The 18,802-nt window shown below is 41.8% G+C and overlaps 1 protein-coding gene across 3 annotated transcripts in view; it reads left to right on the top strand.

Annotated features, from left to right (window-relative positions):
- Positions 1-6,102, top strand: part of Adat1 (Adenosine deaminase, tRNA-specific 1) — a 278,918-nt gene extending 272,816 nt beyond the window's left edge. For all 3 annotated transcript variants that reach the window (XR_011017860.1, XR_011017861.1, XR_011017862.1), the window contains one exon: positions 5,934-6,102. The gene's annotated coding sequence lies outside the window, so the exon portion shown is untranslated. The remainder of the gene's footprint in view (positions 1-5,933) is intronic.
- Positions 6,103-18,802: the final 12,700 nt, after the last annotated feature.

The raw sequence follows: 18,802 nt of genomic DNA, 5'->3' as shown, positions 1-18,802 counted from the left end.
GTTTCCTGTTTTTTTTTTGGCCTTGCTGTAATTTGTCATAGTTTTGCATGTTTTTTTCTTTTTTTCCCAATTGAGGATTGTTATTTTTCTCCGTTAAGATCGATTAGGTTGTGTAAACTGTAAGATCGGGAGAAAAATAAAGGTTTACTATTACAATTACAATTACAATTACAATTACAATAAAGGCTAAAGTAAGTAAATTCGTGTTCTCGTCCTGAGGTGTCTTTCCAGACACACAACCAATGGAGGTGAGCTGCATGTACATACTTATTTATCCATAAAGCAGCCCTCCTGCCAATCCTAAATTACAGGCAGTCCCGGGAATCGAAACCGGGCTCCCAAGGACGGCAGCTGATAGTGCTAACCGTTACGCTACGTAGGCGGACAGTAGGGCTAATGACCACGTGGTTTTGTATCATATAAGAACAATCATAACATCCACCAAAATCGTAAATTAGTTTGTTGGCATGACGACTGATCAATATTTCCAGGTCAGCGATGCTCGCCGTTGGTGGACTTCGTAGTACAAATCTAAAGTCGTAAATATCCCCATTATTATAGCTCGTACGATAAAAATGTATCAGATACGGAAGATTGTAAATAGGATTTTCTACTATTTTTGTTGTGTACACCTTGTATATACCTAGAAATAATATTTACGGAGATCTTTTGGAAATGTGAGAAATGTAGTCGCGAATATCTCTAATATTTTACCCTTTACGTTGAAAACCCATTAAACATAAAGGAACGAAAATGATGAAAATGAAAATCTACAGCCTGTTTCCAGTCATTCGACCGGGTCAGGGATGAAATGAATGAAGCCTCATCTAGCGGGGAGGACAGGAGTTGTGCCAGCTGGCGAAGCCTGTCGCACTCCTCTGGGGCAATTATTAATGACGGGCAGATGAAATTCATTCATACTGGGGATTGTTGCTGGAATGAATGATGACAGGGAAAACCGGATTACCTGGAGAAAAATCTGTCCCGCCTCCGCTTTGGCCGACACAGATCTCACATGGAGGGACCGGGATTTGAACCACGGAACCCAGTGGTGAGAGGCCGGCGCGCTGAAGCCTGAGCCACGGAGGATCGAACAGAAATTATATTTTGCAAAAATTTAATGATCTATAGGTTGTTTAATTTTTCGATATACCCAATATTAATGGATAAATTAGACATTTTTTTTGTAAGTTGCTTTACGTCGCAACTACACAGATAGGTCTTATGGCGACGATGGGACAGGAAAGGGCTAGGAATGGGAAGGAAGCGTCCGTGGCCTTAATTAAGGTACAGCACCAGCATTTGCCTGGTGTGAAAATGGGAAACCACGGAAAACCATCTTCAGGACTGTCGACAGTGAGTTTCGAATCCACTATCTCCCGAATACTGGATACTGGCCGCACTTAAGCGACTGCAGCTATCGAGCTCGGTATTTTCTGTTTTTGCCCCCTTAATATTGCCATGTCACTGAAATGAAAATATTGTTAGGAATAAAACACCGTATGTTTTATCACTCTAATATATTTCAGCATGAACCCATAAATACAGTACACACACATACACATATATACACACAATTATATTCAACCATGAATGACCACATTCACTAATTGCTATCTATTTACAAGTTTTGTCCCCTTCACACAGCAGGGAGTCCGGCTCATTGGTACTACCTGAGAGACGCTAATCGTGATTGAGAGGCCTTTCACTTGTACTCAGAAGTCAGTCACCTCGTACAGCAGCTGCGTGCAGGACGGTAGGTTTGAACACAGGGCTGCCGGCCACACAACCCACGATGACTGTTCCATGATTCGACTCCAGAGACAGTCCAGCAATTCACACATTCAAACACAGTCAACAACTAAACAGCAACAGCTAAACAGTAGTCTTCATGGTTCATAGCGCACCAAGTGTTGTGTAGTGATATTAGTAGGTGCTATTCAAATTTGAAGGATAGTGTTCAAGTGAAGTCTGTTCTATATCGGACAGTTCTACGTGGAATATAATCCGATCGTACGGGATGAAAGCAGGATTGTGGTGTGCGAATGTAGGTGCTTGTAACTCCCATATTCACATATTCGCATATTAAGGGAGTGCAGACTGTTAACAAACAGTGGCGGCTCAAATGTATAGTAGTTAAAGAACGGGTCCAGCTTCCGATAAATCGTTCTTACGTAGTGAGATGTAAGCATATCCTACGTGTCGTAATCAAGGAAATTGCAGTGTTGGGAGACGTCGTACGATACAATAGGCAATGCTAGGTTAAGCCAGTGAGTGCCGTCTAGTTAAACAAGTAGCGCTCACATAGAAAAAACAATGTTCTTGACTAGTGCCGTGTGACAATAAAGGGGAAAGAAGTAGCGATCTGCTGGAACTTATTCGCTGCTCGTGAAGACTACTCGAGTCAATGAGTGGATCTATCCTTAATAAGTATTTTTGAATACATACAAACAGTATTCCACTAACCATTTTTCCCGTTTGTCCATGTGTATGTGAGTGTTCATCGAACTCACGAGGGGCCGACCAGAACGCGCTGTGTGGCTGAATCTCCAGGATAGCAACCGACCAGAACGCGCCTGTGTGCCTGCGATCTTCAGGGACGACCCTGAACGTCCACGGCAGTTTGCAGATCAAGCCATCATGAACGGGACCAAGCAGATGACCAACCGAGGACTTTCCGTTAACAAGGCTGCATTGATGACAGCTTAAACACCCCAGATGTGCCTCCCAATGACAGATGACTACAAGTGGAGGCGTTAAGTACATTGCAGTTTCTAAGCATGAATTTCATATCCCGTAAAATGTTTAAAGTTATGTCCATAAAATTTTCTATTTCATGTAAATATATAAAGGAGAGGCAAGCGCCATGGGCGTGTTTTGAAGGGATTGAAGCTTTTTATTAATAGGTTTTTATATGGATTTGTCTTCTGTGATTGGGGTGATCACAATTTTATCCCGTGAAATTTATACTTGAATTAGTTATAAGACCCCTAGTGATGTTAAATGTGAAGCATTTGAAGATGGGATTTATATTTCAATATACGTTCTAAGTCACTACAGTTCCATTAGTCTTCATGAGTCATCAGAATATTTCAAGTTAATTTGTTCTAATGCTTTACAAGTAATGTAGATATTACTCCTCCTTGTAGTATTAAGGCTGCTGACCAGATGATGGCGAAACGTGACGCGGGGTACGATCCATGATTTAATTAGTACGCGAGTGTTATGGTGTTAGTTAAAGTACCTGGTGACATAGAGTCTTCCAACTGAATGAGCAATGTGGTTTGAGTTATTTGTGTGTGAGAGAGGGAAGTACGATTCTATGCCAGTGTTTGAAATGACAGACTGGAAGTATGAAAGGAATAAGATGAATATTACAATTATAGTCAGGCTGAAAGAAGCCAGGTCGTGGATAAAATTATATTTAATAATAATAATAATAATAATAATAATAATAATAATAATAATAATAATAATAATAATGTGTGCCTGGAAAAAGCGAATGTTTTGCGAAGGGAAAATTCCGCACAGGGGCTGGAAACGAGAGTGAAAGTGGTTCCTCCCAGCTGACGATGCAGCCGACTGCTCAGTGACATATTTACGACCTCTTTGTACGAAAGAACGTTGAGCCCAAAGACAGGGTTCGCTTGGCGATAAGTTCGCTCCATCTCGACACTGTAATAGCCACATGCAAATAATAGATCACCGCCAGCGTTGCAGACTCAATGTTTTATGAGACGAAGTGATTCCACCCATTTTTCTTTATTAAATGAGATCGAAGGTAGGGTTTCAGACGTGCACCCCGTAATCTGAAGAACATGGATTCGATTCCATGTAGATTGACGACCATGGATAAATACCGGGAGACCTGGAAGGGTCGCAGCTTCTGTATGCATTCTTGTGTGTGAAGTGTATATATAGTTGTCATAATTTCAGATGATTGTTTTTATCTCCATGTTATTTTTATGTGCTTGTATTATTCGATGGTGTTTTGGTGTCTTACAGGAAACCAACGTTGCTTGGGTTCGCCTTGTGATATATTAGAGTAAGCCATCCTGGAGAAACATGCTTATGCGACATTGTAGTAATTAATTAAAATCATTAAATTCATTAAATTCATTAAAATGTAAAATGTAATATGAATACGGTGATATGATTTTCATGATTATAGGAATGTGCATAACAGTATTTCATTAGATGCCTCAATAGCATGAGAGACACCAATGATTGTGTCATTTCGCGAAAAGTGCCATACCAAATGAATATATTTAATCGTTTGTTTGTTGTACAGTAATGTAAGAGATACCAGTGGGTATCGGTAGTAGAAAGAGGGGGCGCCCTTATTCAAAGAAAAATGTGAGTTCTTAAGTGTGTGTGTACAAGATGATTTGGAAGTGTCAAATGAGAGTCAGATATATAACAGACTGACGTGAACATGGAGACACTCTCGGGATAATTGATTTATCATGTATGTTTATATGGCATTGTCTCGTGTATGTATTTTTACCCTTGTGACTATCAGTTCATTAAAATTTTGTTTTTGATTGGGAATAAAAATCTTCTCGTTTAGTAGTTAGCGTATTCCTCTCATGTTGTACGACACCCTACTTTCAATATATTTAAATTAGTGCCCATTTTCGTCGAACAGACCATTGACTCGTATGCTCTTGAGTTTAGCCGTGGAGACAATGAAAGTAGGGAGGATGGGACTTCGATGCCCGGTATCGATTTCCGAAGTTCTCATTCAACAGATTTCCATTCAAATATTTATTTGTGAAACTTAGTTATTTTATTGATGCCCTCTGGAGCCCGGGGCAGATGCAGTAGTCGTGACCATTACCAGGATTAACACTTAAAAATTAAACAGGTATTCTGTTTATAATAGCGTTCAAGCTATTCTAGTTGCCGCAATATTTTATAATGTTTAGGCCTAACACCAAAACTGAAGAGTAGGCCTACTCTGGAATTGGACCATCCAGACATAATTATGTGTTTTATCTATGAACCTAAATAATAGGGAAAATAAATAAATAAACTAACAAATACTAGTAGCTCTTCTCTAACGTAGTATGAGAATAACATAACCCCACAAAATTAATTAAAACTATACTCAAACAAAAGTCTGTTCCAGTATTATTGTATATTTTTATTATAGTCAAAATATGAGGTTATTGACAGAGAATTAAAAAAATTACTCACAGCCAGCAGCTTCCAATTCTGTATCAAATACTCTGGTAAAATTATCAGCTGTTTCTTCATTGTCACTGTCTTCTAAATCGGTTACATTTCCTTCACCTACTGGGATAGTTTGACATAAGACAGAATTAAGTTCATCTTCAGTTAATCCTCTTGTCTTGGGCCTAAACATTTTCAATATTGCACACGAATTGCAACTAACACAATGTGCATAATTATTACTGCCCTTCAATAACACTAATTCATGGAATTTGACACTAGTGTCACTTGCTGCCCATTGGGACTTTTCCCACGTAGAACTATGTGAATATTGATGATATGCATTATATACCAATAAGCATGTTTCCTAAATATGATTTCATATAGTTCTTTATACTGTCACAGAAGCTAATAAAAATGTAGAATTGATTACACATTATCCATGGTCGCCTATATACCACAGCTTAGATATCACCATTTAACTGTCACATATTGACCAGTAATCACACTACAAGTATAATGCTTGCTGTTCGTAAGTGGGACTAGCAAGTCTCAATGGTCAAGTGCCATCTGAACTCTGTCAATAAAATGTGAATGCAGTTTTATGATGGTGGGACTTAAGTCCCAATGGTCAAGAAAGAGTTACATTTAATTATGTTATATTTGTAAATCCCAATGGTCAAGAAAGGGTTACATATATTGTATATTCCTGTTGGAAAAGAAGAAAGTAGTTTATCTCTTTTTTTTACCTCTTTCAGGTCTGTGAGCTTCATTTCACATCCCATGGCATTATCAGGAAACAAGCGTGTACGACGAAGAATCGGGCGCTTGTAAGTCTTAGTTTGAATTGTTTATGATCATTATGTAAAAAGTATTTTGAGAAAATAACAATTTAGTTGACAGTTTTAGAATTTCCCTGTAATAAAGTGACAGTATTTACTATAAACTGTAATTGTTATTCAATATACCTGTGATCATCTCCAGGACCCATCTCTCCAAATTCAGTGATCCTGAAAAAGCGTACCTTGCGGGAATTTGTCGAATTACCCAGTTTACAATGCTGTACTTCGGATACACTGTTTATACCAAGTACACATTGCATTCCATAGCTATCATAATGGTACAGAATATCTCTCTTTGATGAAACTCTTCTGAAATAAAACTATGTACAGTATGTAAATTTCTCACAGGGTTAATATACTGTATGTATTCCAATTTTTGGAACGTACAGTGGACATTCTACTTAAGTGATTTGAAGTGGTAAGTAAACCATAAATTGCTAGTATGTGAACTGAATACTGTTTGATTAATCAACAAACTGTCTCATATTCAATACTTTCTTCAGTAATGGCAGATTGTCAATATCCAACAACTATTATGAACGTATTAGAGGGTCAAGAGAACATGTTTCATTTTCAGCTAATTTTATTTATTTATTTGTTTGCTGTGGAAATACTGTTTTAGTTTATCCTACATTATTTTGCGTAAGAAATCTTGATTTGAATATATACTGGAAATCATGTTTAATTCATGTTCTTTGCAGACGATATTTCGAAAATACAGTCCTTTGTTAGGTTTATTTAGGTGCTAAATTCTAAGTTAAAACATGGCATAATTAGGAATGTGTGCAACTGCAAAGCTTTCTATTAATAGCTATGTTCATAAAAATAAATAATAATAATAATAATAATAATAATAATAATAATAATAATAATAATAATAATAATAATAATAATAATAATAATAGCTCATGTTCATAAAAATAGAACACCTTTAAAGACTAGAGATAGGAAGTTCATATTCACAGGACATGTTTATTAGTATGCTCTGCAGAAACGATTAGCATTTCAGTCACCTAGGTTCATTGTGTTTCCTGTTGCCTAGTAGGCACTCGGTCATCCATGGACACTGATAACTTGTTCCATGCGTGATGGCACCGCCGCGTAGAAGGCGCGAATGGCGTCCTGGGGTATAGCTATCCATGCTGCATTCACCTGCTTCCACAGTTCATCTTTGGTGGATGGCACTGGCTCACAGCGCCCCACCCATCGTTTCACCATATCCCACACATTTTCGATTGGCGACAAATCCGGTGATCGAGCGGTCCAGGGCAACAGCCTGACATCCTGTGACAACAAGAAGGCACGTGTTCTTGCAGCAACATGTGGTCGCGTATTGTCCTGCTGAAATATGACGTCTGGGGAGTCGTGCGGAAAGGGTATAGCTACGGGTCGCGACCAGACACATCTCGTCGTGTTCTATGGCCTACTGTGAACCATTCTGTACACACCTGTTGTACCCTGCCGGCACACTTCGTCCCATATGAGCGGCAATCTCCCGAATGGATGAATCACGTTCTCTCATACCAATAATGCGCCCTCTTTCAAAGTCGCTCATTTGACGGTTCGGTTCTCTCATACTTCTGTAAGGCATTCTCCACATCTACTCAAGTCACGCTGATCCATTACCTTCGGTTTATAGCGACAAGGAGAGCCGCAGGCACATTTTACTAGTCCGCGGTGGTGCGCAGAGATATCGATGTGGACCTTGAACCTGAGAGCCGACATGGTTCAAATGCTAATCATTTCTTCAGAACATACTAATGCACATGTCCAGTGAATATGAACTTCCTATCTCTAGTCTATTACACGTAATAAACTTCATATTAGAGCCAACGGCCATACCATGTTGAATACACCGGTTCTCGTCCGATCACCACAGTCACAAATACAAAACATTAAAAAATAAGGCGAGGACACGTTGAATTGAGTAGATAAAAAGTCTTACTATCATGTGACGCGGCGTGGTGGCGTCTTGTCAATCATCGATATTAAAATGGTGCGGCGTGAACATGATGTAAAACATGAAGTCCAATAAAATCATAAGTTAAAACTGTTGTTCAAAACGTCGAATTGTCAGTTATAAAACACAGTAAGTGGTTGTGCGAATAAAACTATGTGCCTATTGTACAAAAACAGTGTTGAGGTGATGCCACATTACAACAGCTTTCTTGATTAGGAGGTGGAGTTATACTGATGATACAAGTTGAAACTGATAGTGTGTTGACAATAGGGGCCTAAAAAGAAAAAAATATATGAGTGAACTAAAGAAATAAAATTCAATTAAAATGTAAACTCAGTGCCCATCCAGTCACTCACCTCCTTGCCCGTCCTACATCGACCACTCCACCTCAAGTGCTAAAGCTAGCTAACTGAGTGACGTCCTTGAAGGTCGTTGAGGACTGACCGTGACGGGAGGTTGAGGGGAGTTTCTGACCCCAAATTGGCACGTTCGATCCTGGCTCAGTCCGGTGGTATTTGAAAATGCTCAAATACGTCAGCCCCATGTCGGTAAATTCACTGGCAAGTAAAAGAAATGCGAGACGAAACTACGGCATCTCGACGACTCCGAAAACCGGCCAAAGTAGTTAGATAATAATAATAATGTTATTTGTTTTACGTTCCACTAACTACTCTTTTACGGTTTTCGGAGACGCCGAGGTGCCGGTATTTTATCCCGCAGGAGATCTTTTACGTGCCAGTAAATCTACCGACACGAGGCTGACGTATTTGAGCACCTTCAAATACCACCGGACTGAGCCAGGATCGAACCTGCCAAGTTGGAGTCAGAAGGCCAGTGCCTCAACCGTCTGAGCCACTCAGCCCGGCAAAGTAGTTAGTGGGACGTAGAAACAGTAACTAAAAAAACTCGTACTACACTTAAGATTGAAAATCCATTCCAGTCTAACTACACGTAGTTTTACGGTAAGCTGCCCTTCCCGACGCTAATTGCGCAAGATGGCGGCTATGCACAGCTCTTTATGAGACAGCTGCAATACATAGGTTCTTATGAGAGGTCTAGGGACGCTTGCGCAAGATGGCAGCTATCCCATTGCACAAGACGGCGGCTACACACAGCTTTTTATGAGGCGGCTTAGGGGTGCTTGCGCAAGATGGCGGCTATTCATAGGCTCTTATGAGACGGCCTAGGGACGCTTGCGCACGATGGCGGCTATACAAAGACGGCTTAGAGGCGCTTGCGCAAGGTGGCGGCTGCTCTTATGCAACGGCCTAGGGGCGCTTGCGCTAGATGGCGGCTGCTCTTATGAGACGGCTTAAGGGCTGCTTGTGCAAGATGGCGGCTATGAATAAGCTCTTATATACAAAGATGCCAACCATGGGCGATTGCAAAAGATGGCTGCTATATATGGGCTCTTATCGAGAAAGATGACGGCCGTAAGCGCTTGCGCAAGATGGCGGCTACACATAGGCTCTTACAGAGAAAGATGACGGCTATGGACGTTTGCGCGAGATAGCGGTTATACATGGGCTTTCATGAGAACGCCTAGTGCCATAAGAAATACATTGGTTACATTTAAGCCACTAGAAGTCGAACAAATTATCGGATAAACATGTAACTTGACATTTCGGTTCGGAAATATACTATTTGAATCTGTTGACATGGGTTATAAGCATGTAGCTCATGCGGAATGTGAAATTAAACAGAACGCCTAGTGCCATAAGAAATACATTGGCTACATTTAAGCACCTAGCAGTCAAACAAACTATCGGATCAGCATGTAACTTGAAATTTCGGTTCGGAAATATCATCATCATCATCTGTTTATCCTCCAGGGTCGGCTTTTCCCTCGGACACAGCGAGGGATCCCACCTCTACCGCCTCAAGGGCAGTGTCCTGGAGCTTCAGACTCTTGGTCGGGGATACAACTGGGGAGAATGACCAGTACCTCGCCCAGGCGGCCTCACTTGTTATGCTGAACAGGGGCCTTGTGGAGGGATGGGAAGATTGGAAGGGATAGGCAAGGAAGAGGGAAGGAAGCAGCCGTGGCCTTATGTTAGGTACCATCCCGGCATTCGCCTGGAGGAGAAGTGGGAAACCACGGAAAACCACTTCCAGGATGGCTGAGGTGGGAATCGAACCCACCTCTACTCAGTTGACCTCCCGAGGCTGAGTGGACCCCGTTCCAGCCCTCATACCACTTTTCAAATTTTCGTGGCAGAGCCGGGAATCGAACCCGGGCCTCCGGGGGTGGCAGCTAATCACGCTAGCCACTACACCACAGAGGCGGACTGGTTCGGAAATATACTATTTGAATCTGTTGGCATGGGTTATAAGCATGTAGCTCATGCGGAAAGTGAAATAAACAGTTCACGTAGCGGTATAAGAAATACATTGCTTATTTAAGCCAATAACAGTCGAACAAATGATCGGATAAACACGTATCTTGAAATTTCGGTTCGGAAATATACTATTTGAATCTGTTGACATGAGTTATAAGCATGTAGCTAATGCTGATAGTGACATTAAACAGAACGCCTAGTGCTATAAGAAATGCATTGGTTACATTTTTGTTATTTGCTTTAAGTCGCACCGACACAGATAGGTCTTATGGCGACGATGGGACAGGGAAGGGCTAGGAGTGGGAAGGAAGCGGCCGTGGCCTTAATTAAGGTACAGCCCCAGCATTTGCCTGGTGTGAAAATGGGAAACCACGGAAAACCATCTTCAGGGCTGCCGACAGTGGGGTTCGAACCCACGATCTCCCGAATACTGGATACTGGCCGCAATTAAGCGACTGCAGCTATCGAGCTCGGTTTGGTTACATTTAAGCGCCTAACAGTCGAACAAATGATCGGATAAACACGTATCTTGAAATTTCGGTTCGGAAATATACTATTTGAATCTGTTGACATGAGTTATAAGCATGTAGCTAATGCTGATAGTGACATTAAACAGAACGCCTAGTGCTATAAGAAATGCATTGGTTATATTTAAGACCCTAGCAGTGCAACTAATTATCGTATAAACATGTAATATGAAATATCGGTGTCCGCCTCTGTGGCGTAGTGGTTAGCGTGATTAGCTGCCACCCCCGGAGGTCCGGGTTCGATTCCCGGCTCTGCCACGAAATTTGAAAAGTGGTACGAGGGCTGGAACGGGGTCCACTCAGCCTCGTGAGGTCAACTGAGTAGAGGAGGGTTCGATTCCCACCTCAGCCATCCTGGAAGTGCTTTTCCGTGGTTTCTCACTTCTCCTCCAGGCGAATGCCGGGATGGTACCTAACTTAAGGCCACGGCCGCTTCCTTCCCTCCTCCTTGCCTATCCCTTCCAATCTTCCCATCCCTCCACAAGGCCCCTGTTCACCTTAGCAGGTGAGGCCGCCTGGGCGAGGTACTGGTCATTCTCCCCAGTTGTATCCCCCGACCAAGAGTCTGAAGCTCCAGGACACTGCCCTTGAGGCGGTAGAGGTGGGATCCCTCGCTGAGTCCGAGGGAAAAGCCGAACCTGGAGGGTAAACAGATGATGATGGTGATGATGATGATGATGATGATGAAATATCGGTTCGGAAACATATTGTTTCAGTCTGTTGGCATGGGTAATAAGCATGTAGCTCATGCAGGAGCGAAATTAAGCAGAACACCTAGTGCTATAAAAATACATTCGTTACATTTAAGCCCCTAAGAGTCGAACAAATTATCGGATAAAAATGTATCTTGCGCCTATGTCGTTAAGATGACAGCTGCTACCTTAGTATGTCCTGCCGGGCTGAGTGGCTCAGACGGTTAAGGCGCTGGCTTTCTAACCCCAACTTGGCAGGTTCGATCCTAGCTCAGTCCGGTGGTATTTGAAGGTGCTCAAATACGACAGCCTCGTGTCGGTAGATTTACTGGCACGTAAAAGAACTCCTGCGGGACTAAATTCCGGCACCTCGGCGTCTCCGAAGACCGTACAAGTAGTTAGTGGGACGTAAAGCAAATAACATTATTATTATTATTATTATTATTATTATTATTATTATTATTATTAGTATGTCCTATCTATGTGCACTAACTTAACTACGTAGTGAGCATAATTTAAAATTCACGTGCTTTTGACAAGTTCTAGCCACGTGGGCGTAGATTTTGAACTTCGCATGCTGACGCAGGGTACCATGTGACCATGACGTCACGACCATGTGCTCTTGTTTGTAAACAAAGCCACATGCTTGGTCACGTGGTTTTTTGAAAGCTATCATCATGGCGGACCCTAACTTCACTTTTAAGGACAATAGAGCATCGCTAACCTCACTGTTGCCATCTTCACGGCGCTAAACCTCATTGCTGCCACCTTATGCACGCAGTGGCGCGGAATTTAAAATACATGTGCATTTTTAACATCTGTAAAGATGACAGCTGCCATCTTTAACCACGTGCGCGCGGAATTTTAAACAGCAGAAGACCACAAACCTCACTGCTGCCACCGTGACGGGGCTAAACCTCACTCTTGCCACCTTATGCATGTGGTGGCGGGCAATTTAAAATCCATGTAATCTTAACTCCGTACAATGTTCCTCTGCCCACTATCGGCAGCCCTGAAAATGGTTTTCCGTGGTTTCCCATTTTCACACCAGGCAAATGCTGGGGCTGTACCTTAATTAAGGCCACGGCCGCTTCCTTCCAACTCCTAGGCCTTCCCTGTCCTATCGTCGCCTTAAGACCTATCTGTGTCGGTGCGACGTAAAGCAACTAGCAAAAAAAATGTTCCTCTGTGAGCCACGACATGCAGTCAACGCACACTGCTGTGTCATTAGTAATTTAACGCTTATTTCCGGTCGCGAGCCAGCCTGCTCGCTGCATGCATATATTTACTTTGAATGTTCTGTGTGTTAAATGCAGATCTGTTCTTTTCCCTTTCAATATGTAAGTATTGTTAATTTCAGGTAAGTGTGTGCGTTTCTACTGTGCAGTACTAATAATTTACACGTCAACGCCTTCGAAAACCGGATGCATCTTGTGTATGCGTGTGTAGTTTTACGATGCAGAGTAATAGTAGGCAGTGATTATTGTTTTACCGTTTATTCACATGATACTGCATGTAGCTATCAGTTTGGAGCGGGCAGGTTCGAACCGCACTCTGAAGATGCGTTTCCGTAGTTTCTCATTGTCGCACCAGGCAAATAATAGAAGTTGTATCTTAGCTGTAATCAACTTTAAACTGTAGGTTTGGCGACGTGTTAGCCTCCGGATCGTAAGATAGTCGGTTCAAACTGTAATGTTAATCGTGGTAGTGGTGATCATTGATTTAAGAGTAATGTAACGTTTAATTCTATATTTCGTAGATCGATTTTAAACCTGTGTGTTCTAAACATCTGTTGTAAGTGTCGATACCGTCCTGCTATGTAGTTGGGGGTTCGATTCTTAGTAGCATATAACTTGTGCGCGCTAATCACATCAATAGTAGTAGTAGTGATTATTGTTTTATGAGGAAGTACATCTGTCCTCTATTTCTATCGTTCCGCTGACTTGGAATTGCCCTTCTGTCAATGATTACAGCGTTATCGTTGCACAATTATGTAATCACCTGTTCGATTTCCGGGATTACAAGAAGATAGTAAGTGCAGGCTGTTGTGATGTTTTTAAATTCTAATATGAATATCGACAGAAGATATAGTTGCAGAAAATCGTATTGTCTTGCGTTATTTTATCTGTATAATAGTGATTATTGATTTAAGAGGAAGTACATCAATTTCTCCCGCTTGGGATCTGATTGCATAGAAGTGTATTTGTATCAACAGAGAGATGAATCTTATAATACAGATTACAAATCTCATAATATTTTGCGTTATAAGTATTCCTGTTCTAAACACTAATTGTAAACATGTTTCGTCTTCTTTTACAATCATTTCTAGTGTGTGGTAATTGTAACCTGTCTTGTCGAATAGAAACATACAGCACAGTAGCGTTAAAAGTTTTTTTCTGCTCTCAACACTACTTGTCAACATGTTTTCTCTTGTTCTACAATCAATTCTAATGTGTGCTAATTGTAACAGGATTGAACTTGTCTTGACGAATAGAAACATACAGCACAGTAACTACTGTGTTTGCGTTATAAGTTTTTCTGTTCAGTAGTAAACATGTTTTCTCTTGTCCTCTAACGTCTCGTCGGAGGAGGAGGAGGAGGAAGAGGAGGAACGTAGCTGACCTGTAAGGCGGAGGAGGAGGAACACGGCTATGTCCGGTCAGAGCTACAAGCTACAAGCTTATAACCTACGCCAACAGATTGAAATAATATGTTTCAGAACCGATATTTCATTTTACATGTTTATGTGATAATTTGTTCGACTGCTAGGGGCTTAAATGTAACCAATGTATTTCTTGTAGCACTAGATGTTCTTTTTAATTTCTCTTTCCGCATGAGCTACATGCTTATAGCTCATGTCAACAGATTCAAATAGTATATTTCCGAACCGAAATTTCAAGTTACATGTTTATCCGATAATTTGCTCGACTGTTAGGCGCTTAAATGTAACCAATGTATTTCTTATAGCACTAGGCGTTCTGTTTAATTTCACTTTCCGCATGAGCTACAGGATTATAACTCATGCCAACAGATTCAAATAGTATATTTCCGAACCGAAATTTCAGGTTACATGTTTATCAGATACATAATTTGTTCGACTGTTAGGGACTTAAATGTAACGAATGTATTTCTTATAGCACTAGGCGTTCTGTTTAATTTCGCTCCTGCATGAGCTACAAGCTTATAACCTATGCCAACAGATTGAAATAATATGTTCCCGAACCGATATTTCATGTTATATGTTTATGCGATAATTTGTTCGACTACTAGGGGCTTAAATGTAACCAATGTTTTACTTATAACACTAGGCGAACTGTTTATTTTACTTTCCGCATGAGCTACATGCTTATAACTTATAACCCATGCCAACAGATTGAAATAATATGTTTCCGAACCGATATTTCTTGTTACATGTTTATGCAATAATTTGTTCGACTGCTAGGGGCTTAAATGTAACCAATGTATTTCTTATGGCATTAGATGTTCTCGTAAGAACCCATGTATAGCCGCTATCTCATGCAATCGTCCATAGCCGTCATCTTTCTCTATAAGAGCCTATGTATAGCCGCCATCTTGCGCAAGCGCCCCTAGGCCGTTTCATAAGAGCAGCCGCCATGTTGCGCAAGCGCCATTAGGCCGTCTCAAAAGAGCAGCCGCTATCTGGTGCAAGCCCCACTAAGCCGTCTTATAAGAGCAGCCGCCATCTTGTGCAGTCGTCCCTAGGTCGTCTTTGTATAGCCGCCATCTTGCGCAAGCGTCCCTAGGCCTGTCTCATAAGAGCCTACGTATTGCAGCCATCTTGTGCAATTAGCGTCGGGAAACGCATCTTGCCGTAAAAGTACGGCCCTGTGTGGTTAGACTCCTCCGTGTGGTTACGTGTGTTTACTTATGTTAATCCCCATTGCCCTACTACTTAAATCAACGCCCAGGGAGAATCGTCATTGTTCCACTACTCAAGATAGCGTCGGGAAGGGCATCTCGCCGTAAAACTACATCTTGTAAGGTTAAGCCCCTCCAAGATAACGACTGTCCACGTCGAGAAGGGCATCTATCCATAAAACTAAAGTTAGGCCCCTCAATGAGGTTAGGCTTGCTCTCTTATGCGTCGGAATGGGCAACTAGCCGTTAGAGTGAGGTTAATCGCCTCAAGATGGCGACTGTGAGGTTAGGCTCGCTCTCTTATGCAAAATCCGCAAATCGTTATTGCTCACCTACTATACTAGGGGTCAATGACCTCGGGTCAGAATCCGCATAGTGCACTACTAGGTGCTGACTCAGCAAAAAAGTGCTGACTATGAATTTGAGAGCCCCACTGCTCCACTATGGAGGTAGTTTCCCGTTGCATTCTTCACAGAGCCAGAAGTTGCTGTTACATATCAGTCCGCCGAGCCCACTGAAATAAACACGCCAACTGGCCCTAAGAGAGAGAGAGAGAGAGAGAGAGAGAGAGAGAGAATGTCAGGCGAGTAGCTACGCGGTGTGGGTCACGTAGCTGTCAGCTGACATTCAGGAGATAGTGGGTTCGAACCCCACTGTCGGCAGCCCTTAAGATTGTTTTCCATGGTTTCCCACTTTCCCACCAGGCTGTACCTTAATTAAGGCCACGGTCGCTTCCTTTCCACTTGTAGCCCTTTCCTATCTCATCGCCTCCATAAGACCTATCTGTGCCGGGGCCACCTAAAAAAGAAAAAGTTGCCCGTTTCAGCGATACTTTCATACCATTCACAACATACATTGCCAACGGCCGTAGCCGTGTTGAAACACCGGATCCCGTGAGATCTCCGAAGTTAAGCAACATTGGGCGTGGTGAGGAGTTGGATGGGTTGCCACGCGCTGTTGGTGGGGGGTAAGGGAATGGAGGAGCGGAAAGGAACTGGCCACCCTACCGCACGTAAACTTCGGCTCAGGAACATCTCTGCGGAGGTTCGGACCTGCCTTCGGGCAGAATAACCCTTACCTACAACATACATTGGCTGGACAGGGAGTGACATTGCTGGCATTGCTCAAACCTCAGTTACTTTCATATTGTTAAAGGCAAGGATGAGTCTGAAACAGATCGGAACTAAGAAATGTGTTACCGTATACCAGAAGACGCAGTGAACTGTAAACACTGTATCTCGCCAAAAATGCATTTGGTATGTTAGTCCTAAGAAGGATGACAGTTTCCAGCCATTAGAAAGAAAGTAAGCCATGTCGAGATGGTGAGAAGGCATATCAGTGTTATCATACCCAAAACAAATTATATTAGCCTCTATCAGCATTCAAACTCTTCAGGTTCTTTTCTATCGTAAAATGTTCAGCGTTTCACCTACTATGGCAGTGGGCTCATCAGCTGAAATGTCACCAGAGAATTCGATCCCAGCCCTTATTGCGGGATTGATTAAGTATAATCCCGAAATCCTGGGGGGTTTTCCGTTATTGAGGGTTTCAAATGAAAAATAAGAAAATCTTACGGAAATCAGCTCTTTTCAAATACTCTAAAAGGGAAGCCATCTAAGGCTTTCATTCGGGCTAAAACGTCGTCCAAAGTATCAGTTTTAACAAAAAAAAAGTCCTCAAGTGAGCTATGTTTTCGCTTCAACGGCCGTGGTTCGTCGCCACTTTGGCTAGTTGATGAGGACGGCCTTGCTATAATAACTTTTTTTTGTGCCATGTTTAGTTGAAAGATGAGTGTGTAGTCCTTTTGTTGACCCTCCTAATGTTTTGAATATTGCCGGGCAGTATTTACACTGTGCTGTTTTGCTATCCTTAGCGACCACAAAATTGCTCCACACCGCCGTTGCATCTCCGTCTTTTTATGTTTGACGAAGAAACTTACTTTAGATAGAGAACATAATCTCTATAGTCTGTTATAAATACATTTAAAGAGAAAAAATTTACATTAGTGCAATATAAACATCACTTCTCAGAACTGCAGGAATTGTATTCGTTTATTATTGATATCCATATATTCAAGTACTTACTAATTACAAATTAACTAAGAACAATAAAAGATACTACTCAACTAACGTAATATGAAGCGCACTTTTTCACAAACAACCTCTCAGTCTGCTGGCCGGAACAGTTCCTGGTATTACGCGCACATTTTTTAGTAATTGATGGACACCCTAGTCCTGAATCGGTCGACCTTGGCAATCTTCGAGATTCGTATTGGTAACCTTTGAAACACAAACTATGAATCGCTTATGCATCGCTGTGCGACAAATGTTATATAATGTGTGTGTGACACAGTTGTTGGCTTAAGATAAAAGAGGTTTAGAAAATTCATATCGATCGATCATATCGATTCAATTCAGATTTCATTTCCATTCAGTTGGCAGTATTACCGGAAGCGTGAGAGCTCCCTCCTAACTCCTCACCCCCGTTACAAATCCATCCTTAAGAAGTGTGGGAGTAATATAGCCTGCGGCCGCGAACCCCCTCACCTTTTCCATACATCACTTTCACCGCTCCAAATATTTCTGGACCGGGCGAGTTGGCCATGCGCGTAGAGGCGCGCGGCTGTGAGCTTGCATCTATCTCCCGAATACTGGATACTGGCCGCACTTAAGCGACTGCAGCTATCGAGCTCGGTGGCTGACATTTAAGAGGGTCGGTGACAAGATCCGAAATAATTATTTTATGATTGAATGTAAGCACATCAGGTTGTTATGCAGGGCTTTAGTTGGAAAATATGAACTGCCGGTACTCACTTAACGTTTTAACATTTCCACGATGGTTCACAGGAGTGAGATTCTGTTGTCATTTTATTATTCACTGTGTTGGGGGTCATCTATTGCAAGTCTTCACATATGGTGGTATATCAAACTGCAGAAGTGTGGGTCCAGTAAGATTAATAAAAACACCCAGTGAGTTGGCCGTGCGGTTAGTTTCGCGCAGCTGTGAGATTGCATTCGGGAAATAATGGGTTCGAATCCCACCGTCGGCAGCACTGGAGATAGTTTTCAGTGGTTTCCCAATTTCACACCAGGGAAATTATGGGGCTGTACCTTAATGCCACGGCCTCTAACTTCTTAATCGTAGCCTTTTCCCATCCCTCAGTCGCCGAAAAACTTCGATGTGTTGTTACGTTTGTAACTTTTTGATAAATATAAACAAAAAAATAAAAATAACATTACTCAAACACTTAATAAAATACTTGAAATAAATTAAATTAATAAAAATAATTAATCGAAATGTCCGTAGTATGGGCGCCAGAGTTCATCAGAATGGATCCCTCGAATTTAGATAGAGCATGATAATTCTTATTCTCCCAGGGCGTGTACAT

Source organism: Anabrus simplex, chromosome 2 (genome assembly GCF_040414725.1).
Source record: "Anabrus simplex isolate iqAnaSimp1 chromosome 2, ASM4041472v1, whole genome shotgun sequence".
Taxonomy (NCBI): domain Eukaryota; kingdom Metazoa; phylum Arthropoda; class Insecta; order Orthoptera; family Tettigoniidae; genus Anabrus; species Anabrus simplex.
Note: the sequence above shows the minus strand (reverse complement) of the source record. Positions and strands in the feature narration are given on the sequence as shown.